The sequence below is a fragment of the Notothenia rossii genome (assembly GCF_949606895.1).
Source record: "Notothenia rossii genome assembly, chromosome: 3".
Taxonomy (NCBI): Eukaryota; Metazoa; Chordata; class Actinopteri; order Perciformes; family Nototheniidae; genus Notothenia; species Notothenia rossii.
In genome coordinates, this window is record NC_136901.1 from 20,011,853 (window position 1) to 20,024,718 (window position 12,866).

At 39.5% G+C, this 12,866-nt stretch overlaps 1 protein-coding gene across 2 annotated transcripts in view; it reads right to left on the reverse strand.

The window, feature by feature from the left end:
- mllt3 (MLLT3 super elongation complex subunit) overlaps nt 1-12,866 on the reverse strand; it is an 85,805-nt gene that overhangs the window by 71,112 nt on the left and 1,827 nt on the right. The window lies entirely within an intron of this gene.

Sequence of the window (12,866 nt, forward strand, 5' to 3'; positions counted from 1 at the left end):
AAGAGTCAAGGTGGGGCATACAATAACAAACAGTCCAACATGGAGGGAATTTGATTGGAAGGTGAAAATGAGATATTTTAACACCCCATCTATCACTTCAAAATATAGCAATACCTCTAATTTGTGCTGGAGGGGCTGTGGACGGGTGGGAGACTTCACACATATATTTTGGGACTGTCCAAACATTCAGGGCTTCTGGAAGGATGTTCAAAAGGAGATGAAACGGGTGCTGGGCATTATCTTTACTTTGGACCCAGCACTTTATATACTGGGTATACTTCCCAGTGATATGGATAGAAATGTAGCTTTCTTACTAAGAATTCTTGTTCTAATTGCGAAAAAAAAGGATAACTGTCTCGTGGCTGAAGCCGCAGCCCCCCAATATAGTCCACTGGAGAAACAGGGTAAAAAATGTTTATTTAATGGAGAAAATCACAGCAAGACTACAGCTGAAAACTGACAAATTCAAAGAAAAATGGTCCCCATTAATACAAGCAACACCAGATCTCTAGCAGCACCTCTTTACTTATTTATCTTTCTTTCTTTTTCATTTATTTGTATTCACTGCACTTGTTTCATCTGGATGGTAAAGCACTGGCTCTTACTATCATATTGGTTCAGGTATTGTGTGATCATGTGTCCGACGAGGGGGAGTGATAAGGTCTGTAATATGTTGATAATGTTTGCACAATATAGAAATTGATAACATTAAGAAACTGTATTTCCTTTTGGTGTCCAAGGAGGGCATGAATGATTAATCCTGGTGTACAACAGCTGCAGTTATGTAAGAATCTCCATGTATGTTCTATTGATGTTATATATGAAAAATAAATAAAAAGTTCAACAAAAAAAGAAGTTACTAGCATTGCACTACATGAAGTTAGCTTTATGATCATGTCACTATTGCTTCCTTTTTGAAACTTTATCCAGACAAAAGACACTGCATATGCACACATGTACAGGAAAGCATCATTCATCTCCTGCAGGATATCAATACTGCTATTATCAGAGCTCAGGAACATCCCATTAGCAAGCCGCAGCAAAGAAGAGAGGAATGCTGTGCAGCTTCTGAGACATATTTCAGCCGCGGGATCTGTATCTCATGTGTAGGTCACTGCAGTGACTTGACTTATGTGGTATGCGCACACAAGCCACAAATTAAGCCGGAGCAGAAGATGACGGGAGTTAAAAGTTGTCATGCAAGTCTTTCACAGAGCCGAGGAGATGGCTGTGTGTGTGTGTGTGTGTGTGTGTGTGTGTGTGTGTGTGTGTGTGTGTGTGTGTGTGTGTGTGTGTGTGTGTGTGTGTGTGTGTGTGTGTGTGTGTGTGTGTGTGTGTGTGTGTGTGTGTGTGTCTGTCTGTCTGTCTGTCTGTCTGTCTGTCTGTCTGTCTGTCTGTCTGTCTGTCTGTCTGTCTGTCTGTCTGTCTGTCTGTCTGTCTGTCTGTCTGTCTGTCTGTCTGTCTGTCTGTCTGTCTGTCTGTCTGTCTGTCTGTCTGTGTGTGTGTGTGTAAGGAGTTCAATATAGAATATGGATAAAATGAGATTTCTAATATCTCTAACAGTTTGCGTATATGTTCTGAAATGTTTGCTATAGAAGGAGTTTGTTTGCGACTTCCTTTGGCTTTGTTCGCCGTACGAACCAAATATTTAATGTACAATCAGGCTCATGCACTCTAATTGGGTAACTTTAACTTTGCACTTGTGGCACAATAATTCAGTAAAGCAAGCTCCACTAGGAAAGCTTTGGCATGAGAACATTTGCGATCTGTTAGCGAAACCATGTTGAGTTAGCCCGGCTGTACAGATCATTTAACTATCTTAAAAACTTGAGTTGGAAGAACCTTTATCATTGGGGGATGATCTGATTTTCCTGTCAGTTACAGGGCTTCCGAATGTGTACGCATTGTTGAAACGAGCACAAGCTGCAGTAAACCAGGAATTATCTACCGCTCTGTACAAACCAACAAAAGCTGCAGTTGTCAAGAAATTATTCACCAACTGTATAATTTAGCTGCAGGAGTGATCCACTGCCCTGTTTAAATGCTGCTGACAGAGACTTGAAAAAAGACTTGAGAACTTTGGTTATGCATTAAGTCCAGCACCAGGCCGTGAATGACCATAACAAGAATTGTAACAGAGCAACAAGCTACAGTCCAGAAATAATGACCCAGTGCCCAGCAGAAGCTCTCACTAAAGAATAGCGGTGAAATGGTCCTTGATAACAGAGCCAGGCCAGGAAAGCTGAAACACCACATCATCTTTTTCTAACAGAAGATATCTTCGTTCCAATTGTTTTTCTACCTAGCAACATGGTCTTAGAAAACCTAAAAAGGAACCTCAGCTCTTTCCTCCGCTGCACAGACCAAAGCTCCAAAGCTCTTTTCACAGAGCAAGCCCATTTCTTTCCCATTACACAGTCTTACATCTACCCATAAAAGTGACAATCCTCTGAAATATCACAAACACCTTTGAAGAGAAGCCATCTCCAGAGTAGATGAAATGGCAGCCGAGGCTCCAAATGAGGTGCTTAAGCAGCATGAGCCGCTGCCGCCTATTGCCAAAATAGCACCCCCTTCACTGGTTCCAAAGAGCGTCTTTACCTCCATTTGTTCAAACGGCATTACCATTAGGCTGTCACCATGGCAACGTCTCAACGCTGGCCCGTTAACCGCATGGCAATAATGAAGCGCAGTGGCAGCTTTACTGACTAATTCGTCATTAATCTTAATGTGTGTCTGGCAGCTTCTCTGAGCGGAACAACAAATCACTGAGTGTGGGAGGAAGTTACAGCTTTTCATTCTAACTGCTGCTGCATGCTGTGACTGCTACACCCTGTGTGACATGTTGATAAGAAGATCAATCTTTGGGCCAATAGGGTAACAGCTGATGTGGAAAACATGTTCCTGTCAGCTTTCCATATGAGTATACCTGCGGTCAGCATCTTTACAACAACACACGCCACGTCAATGAAACCTGCAAGTGAGCAAAGATCTCATTGCACTTAGAAATATGATTATAGCTCCTTAGTTCAAGCAGCCCCCTTTCTTTGAAATCCTGACAGGCCTCTGGGAGCCCAGGGTCCACATGACTAACGCCTTCCTGCTGAGTCATGAATCTTGAAAAGTTCACACATTTATCAGGTATGCGATGGAAGATCCAAGATCAAGACTCTAGAATTGTATTTGAATGCATCAGATCAACGGTTTTCAGGATTCTGTTTTGTTTATAACTTTAAAAAATGAAATGCAGGCATTGTGCTGACAGGGGAAAGAGGAATAGGTCAACCAATATATATATTTTTTTTTTTTTCAACTGCTTCGTAATGGACAGCAAAAAGATAGGAGTGTGGACTTGGCCTTGACCCCCAAGCTGTGGCCCTGCTAGACCCTGAGAGAGCGTTAGTACCCACAGTGCCGAGCACTTTCCACAAGCCTTGCTCATTTGGATTTCAACACATTTTTTTTTTAAATCAAGTACACATTTGAGGTACTTGTACTTTACCCGAGTATTTTCATTTTATACAACTTTATACTTCTACTACATTTTCAAAGCGAATTTTGTACTTTTTACTATTTATTTTACAGATTTAAAATGACTTTATAAATTCAGATTTCGAAAAACAGAACTTGGGAATAACCTTTAAAATGTGATTATTTGGTATATATCTTGCCTTTCCACATAAATGGTTAACAGAAAAATTATTGGCAGCAATTTTGCTATTAAGTTATTTGTTAAAAATTATTTCCCAGTTCCAGTACATTTTCTTAATCGTACTTAAATACATTTGACTTAAGTATGAGTCTTGATGCAGTACTTTGACTTGAAATTTAGTATTTTTACAGCACTTTTACTAAAGTAAAGATAATGATGACTTTTGACATCACTGACAACAGTGGGGCAAAAAAGTATTTAGTCAGCCACCAATTGTGCAATTTCTCCCACTTCAAAAGATGAGAGGCCTGTAATTTTCATCCTAGGTATACCTCAACTATGAGAGAAAAAAAAAAAATCCAGAAAATCACATTGTCTGATTTTTAAAGAATTTATTTGCAAATTATGGTGGAAAATAAGTATTTGGTCACCGACAAACAAACACGATTTCTGGCTCTCACAGACCTGTAACTTCTTCTTTAAGAGCCTCCTCTGTCCTGCACTTGTTAACTGTATTAATGGCACCTGTTTGAACTCGTTATCAGTATAAAAGACACCTGTCCACAACCTCAAACAGCCACACTCCAAACTCCACTATGGCCAAGACCAAAGAGCTGTCAAAGGACACCAGAAACAAAATTGTAGACCTGCACCAGGCTGGGAAGACTGAATCTGCAATAAGTAAGCAGCTTGGTGTGAGGAAATCAACTGTGGGAGCAATTATTAGAAAATGGAAGACATACAAGACCACTGATAATCTCCCTCGATCTGGGGCTCCACGCAAGATCTCACCCCGTGGGGTCAAAATGATCACAAGAACGGTGAGCAAAAATCCCAGAACCACACGGGGGGACCTAGTCAATGACCTGCAGAGAGCTGGGATCAAAGTAACAAAGGCTACCATCAGTAACACACTACGCCGCCAGGGACTCAAATCCTGCAGTGCCAGACGTGTCCCCCTGCTTAAGCCAGTACATGTCCGGGCCCGTCTGAAGTTTGCTAGAGAGCATTTAGATGATCCAGAAGAGGATTGGGAGAATGTCATAAGGTCAGATGAAACCGAAATATAACTTTTTGGTAAAAACTCAACTAGACATGTTTGGAGGAGAAAGAATGCTGAGTTGCATCCAAAGAACACCATACCTACTGTGAAACATGGGGGTGGAAACATCATGCTTTGGGGCTGTTTTTCTGCAAAGGGACCAGGACGACTGATCCGTGTAAAGGAAAGAATGTATCCATGTATCGTGAGATTTTGAGTGACAGCCTCCTTCCATCAGCAAGGGCATTGAAGATGAAACGTGGCTGGGTCTTTCAGCATGACAATGATCCCAAACACACCGCCTGGGCAACGAAGGAGTGGCTTCGTAAGAAGCATTTCAAGGTCCTGGAGTAGCCTAGCCAGTCTCCAGATCTCAACCCCATAGAAAATCTTTGGAGGGAGTTGAAAGTCCGTGTTGCCCAGCAACAGCTCCAAAACATCACTGCTCTAGAGGAGATCTGCATGGAGGAATGGGCCAAAATACCAGCAACAGTGTGTGAAAACCTTGTGAAGACTTACAGAAAACGTTTGACCTCTGTCATTGCCAACAAAGGGTATATAACAAAGTATTGAGATGAACTTTTGTTATTGACCAAATACTTATTTTCCACCATCATTTGCAAATAAAGTCAGACAATGTGATTTTCTGGATTCTTTTCTTCTCATTTTGTCTCTCATAGTTGAGGTATACCTAGGATGAAAGTTACAGGCCTCTCTCATCTTTTTAAGTGGGAGAACTTGCACAATTGGTGGCTGACTAAATACTTTTTTGCTCCACTGTATCTATCACAATCCTTTGGTCATGTCAATTTCAACTACTAGGTGCTAACATTAGATTCATTGACAACAAAACCATATGAACGCTGAAAGAAATGGTTGATAAATAAACAAAGGATAATTAATAGTCAACAGTTCAATAATATCATAATAATTTAAATAATTTATCAAGCAAAACTGCCAAACATTGTCTGGCTCCAGCTTCTCAATTATTAGGGTTCATTGCTTCTCTTTGCTCTCCGTATGTGTACACTGAATGTCTGCGGGTTTACGAACAAAACATCATTAGGAAGATGGTGTTTGGGGGAAATGTGAAGCATTGTCTAAAACCAAGCTAATTATTGCAAATTGTCAGATTTTTTAGGCAGAAAAAAATGAAATATTTGATTAAAAACAGCCTTTATCACTAGCTGTAGTCACACTAGAGTTGCATCTTATGCTTGTAGTGGCTATTGATTAATATGAATGTTTTTTCGATTAATTGTTTAGTTGATCAAATGTGAAGAAAGTCTGAAAGGAATGCAATTCACAATATCGCCCACAATGAAGTCTTCCATGAGCTTCTTCTGTCTGACCAACAGACATATACCCAAGGATGTTCAAATCATCGTCATACATGACAAAGAGAAGCAGCAAATCCTCTTATTTAATTGGCTGATTGTTTTGCAGTTTGTCAAGGAACTCAATGATCTATCGAGTCAAATCGTAGCAGTCCTTGAATATCAGAAAAAAAAGTGAATTAAAATACGACATTTTCAAGTCTCGTTTGTCCAACCAGATATTTCTGGTTTGTTCAAACAAATGACAAAGAAAAAACAGCAGCTCCTCACAATTAAGAGGTTTATTAATTCAATTTCTATTGTCTATTTATTTAAATCTGAAATAAAAAAAATGGCACTACACCTCAACCTTCATCTGGACATAGGATTCTGAATCTATGCTATTATCATACGGTAATACTCGCTACCTACATTTGAGTTTGAAAGAAATAACCCTCTACAGTATGTGTTCAGCAGAGAAAACAAAGCACTGAATGCCGCAGGTACACTTTGCAAAACACTTTGACTTCTCACTAATTATTTCATGGCTTTGTTGATATTCAATACTGATTGGTCAATTACAGCTTTCTACGGCCTATCAGTTCTTCATAGTAGAACGCTGCGATGGATAGCATAACTCTGTATGCACTGACAAACTGAAACGTTGACTTTAATTAAATATGTCACCAAATAACTGTATTAGGTTGTTGAAAGCAATAACATTAAGTTGAACCCTTATATTTTTACTGCCATTTAAACTTAATATTATTGCTTTCAACTAACCTAATGTTTATGTGACATACAGTACATTTAATTAAAGTCAGTTTTTTCAGTGAGGGTCATTTAAAAATGATGACCTGCTCCCTTTACATTATCCCTCACAAAACACCTGAACTTAAAATAATATGATATGAATGTCAAATAATCTAAGGGTAATAAAAAAGGACAATTTTATCTTAAAATACTTTGTTCTCAATCAGGTGGAGGAAAAGTGGACTTTAAAGTACTTTGTTTGTGCCCTTGGGGAAATAATTTCTTCATTGTTATTCCAGTATTTGTCTCTGATCAGGGGCGGATCTAGACAAATATTCATGAGGTGGCAAGAGGGTGGCAGGAGAATTTGAGGGGTGGCATCCCCTGGCAGAAGTATATTCTGATTTAATCGCAGTCATATCAATCAATGTTAACTTGGAAAGCCACAATATTGATATTTTAACTCAATAACATTAGGTGAGATTATTGTGGCACATCAGTAAAGCCTTAAATATAAATATATAAGGTGGCACGCATAATTTAATGAATTTTAACTGAATGAGTTGGTTTTACTCTTAGACCAGCAGGGGTACCAAATATGCAGACTGCTGCAATAAATACATTAATGAACTGTCTCATCAATGTGTGTCTGTATGAATATGATAATATTAACAATCATATTATTCCTATCAGCTGTCAATCACTGTTATGGTTCACATCTTCAGTGTTATTATTAAATAAACTATATTTTTTGGAGGAGTTAATGATGAACGTTCCTTAAGATGCTTGCTCACCCTCCTTCAAATTTAAAAGACCAGTAATTACTATCATAATTCAAAAAAATCAAAGGAACAGTTCAGCGCCCCACAACTTCATTGCAAACAGTTACAACCTTGACTTTACATCAGAAAGAACAAACATTAAAGAAATGACTAACTGCCTCAGTTAGGGTTAAAAAAAACTGTGTATTCAGCTAAAACATACATCGCTGCAGTTATTATCCAGTGGAATGCCCGTACCTACTGGCCTAGTTAAATCAAAGTGCTTACTTTTTTTTGGCTAGGCAGTGAAGTTTTACACACCGTCTTATTTGACTTTCTCAGGACTTGAAACTGTTTTTTTGGGGGAAGAACCCCACAAAGAAGAAACATATATTTACACATGTAAGGTCATCATCTTAACAGTTTATTATTCTCATCGACTCATCCGTGAGCAGAGCATCAAGTTGGCATGCCTATAACAGCTGAATGTGGCGATTAGCATCTTGATCAGCAAAACGCCACACAAACTTTTTAAGATTTAAAGCTATGGTGCGTTTTGATTCAATGCTGAGTACAGTCAAACTTGACAGGCTCTTCTTTGTCATACTAGACCGCAAACAGTTGCGGCGCCAGAGTATTTGTGTTGGGTAATCTATGGTAGGGCTAACCCATACAGTGGTGGGGCTCAAGTCAGTATTTGCAATGTAATTACATACAGGCCCCCCTTGACAGTGAAACGCCACGCGTGAGGTTTATATTATTTCCCTGTCTCAATCCAAATTGAACTGTATGAAATAAAAAGGCACATTTGTCTTGTAGTAAATAAAAAGGGCGACCTGGAGCCAATCCTGCAATTTCCCCACAGGTGAAAGAGTTGAAAACCCAATTCCTGCAGGGGGGTCTGGGGGGATTCTCCCCCAGGAGATTTTTTGAAATACTAACATCAAATACACATTCTGGTGCTCTCTTAAGAAGAAAAATAAATAAATATATATTACTACACGACGTATTTAAAAAAATGAATGTCATTTTAGTTTTTTGTTACTTTGTTCTGAAAGCTGAACCTGCTGCTCCTCACAGAGAGGAGAGGGAAGAGGCTGTGTGAATTACTTTACATTGTGGATAAGGGTGGATAGCCCCTATTGTTCTGTGTGTCAAAATGAAAGACAGCCCACACACCTATCAATCATCAAACCGTAGGGTCTTATAGTTGTACCGATGTATATCGAGATGTACTACAGCAAAAGTATTCTCCGTCGGGACTTCCTGCAACAACACCACGCCGTTATCGTGATTCTGATTGGCCAGAAGACATTATCAAATATGTTCTATTAAGAAGACGATCACTAAGTGACAAAAGTTTTCAAAACCGTTTCTAGTCTTCGGTATTTCCAGACAAGTGGCTACTGAAATCAATCTTACTAACTGCTGTCTGTGCAATTTACTCCGCGCGAGTTGGCAGACTTTATTTTGCTTACTTTAACATTATTTTTCATGGTGGGGCTAAGCCATTTATTAGTATGGCTGTAGCCTACCCCAGCCATACCCTGACCGCAAATACCTCATTCCTTCTGTCTACTTGTATCCGAAATGCTTCTCGTTTTGCGTTGTCCTCCCGTTCAAATGAAATCGCCGCCAATCAGATTTCCAAGCTCGCGCCAGGGGGGGGAGGGGTTACAAGGCTCGCGTCTTGTGCTGCATTCACTTGCACTCGGACATTAGAGATTTTCTCTCATAAATGTCCGATGAGCCACAACTTTTCTTTCGAAACAAAGCTGCCAAATGGGGTGGCAGCTGGGGTGGCAAGGCATTTTTCTGAGGTGGCAGCTGCCACCCCGTGCCACCCCGTAGAACCGCCACTGTCTCTGATCTATAACAACACTTAAGCAGCTCAACTATATACACTTAAGAACATCTGAAGAGACAAAAGAGCAGGAAGCACTTCGTCACCCAGACTTCACAGACTGGAGAGATCTCCTGTGTCATGGCGTGAGACTTATGAAGGTTAGGTATTCTCCTGCTGGGCGTAAGGTTCTGCTCTTCAGCCCCACATCACATCTATCAGGACTGGACCACAACAGGTGGAGGGAAGAGGGGGCAGAACCAAACCTCATCTGGTCTGTTGTGTTCAAAGACTTTTAAAGATCTCCTATCATGCTATTTTTAGGCATATATTATGGGTCTCAGATATATACACATATAAAAAAAACATGTTTATGATGCGTTTTGCTCAAAATACCAAACAGATCATGCATTTCAGACATCCCTCATATCGCTCTGTTTCAGCCCTGTTACTAAAGTGCTGATTCTGGGTCAGTAGCTGCTGGCCCCGCCCCCTTTGGAACATGCAGGCACACTGTGAGCTCCGGCAGATACAGCTAAACGCTGCCTTGATGAAACGCCATATCATGTTCCAAACCACATCAAGGATTATTTCTGAAACAGTATGGAGCTCAAACTCTTTTTCTATTTCAGTTTCTTTTACTGTTTCCTGCTTCTTTACACATTCTGTCTCCAGTACATTGTTAGCTCTGAGTGTTAGCGGTGCTTGCTAATGTAAACAAAGACTATATTACGTCCAAAACACGTTGCGCATTGTTTCCGATAGGGCCGTGGGTGTAAAGCCAGTAGGGCTGTACCCGAATATTCGTTCGTTGGAGTACTATTCAGGTTTCAATTTTGTTATTCGTTTTTTTCCCCGTTTTTTTTCTCAAATTGAATTTATTGAAATCTCCAATATCAACGTAGGAGCTTGTGCCTCTTCGGGGGGTAGTAACACTTAACCATAAACGTTATTGTTTACTTTCTCCGTCTTTATATGTAGATATTACTTTTCTCCGTTAATCTCCGTCGCGTTGTTTCCATAGCAACAACAACTTCCTGTCAACTGCACTAACTCTCCTTCAAAATAAAAGCATGTCCATAAATAGGAAGCCAAGCCAAATTACACTTAAGACATATACAACTGCAACGAAAGTAACAAACACAATGCAATATCCTTTTCAATTTCAAAGAACACAAATTGGGTTACATTAACAAATAACTATAAAACAACAATACTGTAGAATAACAAAATGAATGCTGTGAATACACCGAAATACAAGTGTTGAAGCGGTTCGCTGCTGATTACTACGCCCCTCCTATCAGCAGATAGGAGTTTGATGTATACTCAGCTTGAAGGCAGCGGGGTGCATTAATGCATTATGGGTCCAAGTTTATGTATGAAACGTCTCAAAACATTTCTTCTTTTAAAACGCATCACAGTCCATCATTTTTAAACTGATGATTCATTAAAGTCATATCTGTATTTGACACATTCTGACTTCAGACCCTTCAGGGGTTTCCACCTTCTCAGAAATATCAGATGTTGAAAAAATAAATCACGTTGGAGAATGTTGCCTTTATATCTACGACGCCAAAGTTTGAAAATACAGTAAGAGTCTAGTGATCTTTTATGGTTCATGGCAAACATACTTTAGCCAGTGTTTTGTAAAGAGAAGGATCTGTGTTGCTGGCCTCCTGCAGATAAAGCACTATGGAGAGTCATTGCATTTCATATGATGATAAGATTTAAGAAAAAATAGCAAAAGATTATCATTATCTTAAGCAAGTAAGGATTTGTTCTCATTTGCAGAGCTTTTTATATCTTCCATTATCTTGGGATTATCTTACTCAACAAATGTTGTAAACAACAATTGTAAAAGAAAGGATCAATTGTATGTAAAACAGGCATTTTTGTATTTATATTGCGATTAAGGTCATGTATTCCCTGATTGAATCTTGGCATTGTGATAAATGATTACTAATCATAGGAAAATATGACAAAATATATAAAGACAACATAACTCTTCACTAAAGTGATCTAATGTTTTTATATTAGGTAAGAAACTCATGGATACAGTTAGAGCCAAAACACTGCATGAATTGAGAGCAGATTGTTGGATATGACAATAAATATTGTTTATATAGCTGTTGCTAGTGGTGGTCATACTGACTTGTATTTCTCACTAATGTACACTGTATTGGTCCTAATCTACATAAGGAAAAAAACAGAGAGAGTTAGCCACAATATTATTTCATAGGGTGAAGTCTATAAATCAAATGTTTATGTGAAACCTGACTCCTATATAATCACATTTGGAGCAACAAGAGGAATTAACCTTGGACTGATGCCAAGCGTTCGTCTCATAAACAAAGCCCTTAAACTTACAAAAGGCTGAAGGGGGGTCAAAAATCCTGAAGCAGAACATATGATGTTTGATCCCTTCCAGGCCAGATGCTGCACTAGGACTCCTTCACGGGACACACACCCTGCATGATGGTCTGCAGAGGCCCTTACACACTGAGGGTCTTTAGGACAGAAACATGAGCAGTGATTGGCCGTCGCTCCGGAGACACGGCAGAGTGAGAAACAGCTACTGAAGCCGACTCAGAGCTTCAGAAACCAGACAGCTGGCTTTACAAATCTGACCGAGGAAGAAATGTTGGACCAAATTCACAGATGTGACTTCATCTCTGCACACCAACCAATCAGAATACAGCATGAGATCACTCAGAATACACTGATTAATGAAATGCCCATACACATATTGATTCAGATGTCTGTCATTGCACATACATATTATTTATCATCATTCAAAGCAGCAGTTATTCATCCATAATTCAATGAATCGATCAAAAGAGAACTGATCTACAACTATTTTGATACAAACTATTTCAATATGTTTTCAGGCCAACAAGCTAAGAGGTTGCTGTGTTTGGCTGCTCAGATGTCAGGGTTTGAGGTTCGACATGTTTAAAACTGGACACAGCATGCAATAACCGGCAATGTTGGCATTATCGCACAATGTTTCAGTAGCTTTAGTAGCCTATGGGTGCATCGCAGAGCATGTTGGGAGACTGCACACGTTCATAATGCACAGTCTAACCTTACTCTTCCCATTTTGCAATATGTCTGTTTCAGGATCACTGGCATGTTTGTGCTTGCAACCAACCAAAACCAACACACATCATACCCATCAATGATTTCCTTCACAGGACCCAAATCAAGCCGTCCTCACATAAGGGTTCGTCTGACTCATCAAATGTTTCAAACCAACTCATACATTCCAAAGGAAATATAGAAGAAACTGTAAGATGTCAGTTGTCAAACAGACAACAAAACACAATTGCATGCATTGGTGCAAAAATATTTCCAATGTTCCATTTCCATATTCTCAGTCACACATTAAGTTATGTTATTTGCCAGTATTTGTGACAAATGATTTGCAACCGGACAACATGCACAGCTATTGCTGCTCATAGATTTCAAAACGACTCTCTTCTAGGAAATGCATTCTTTT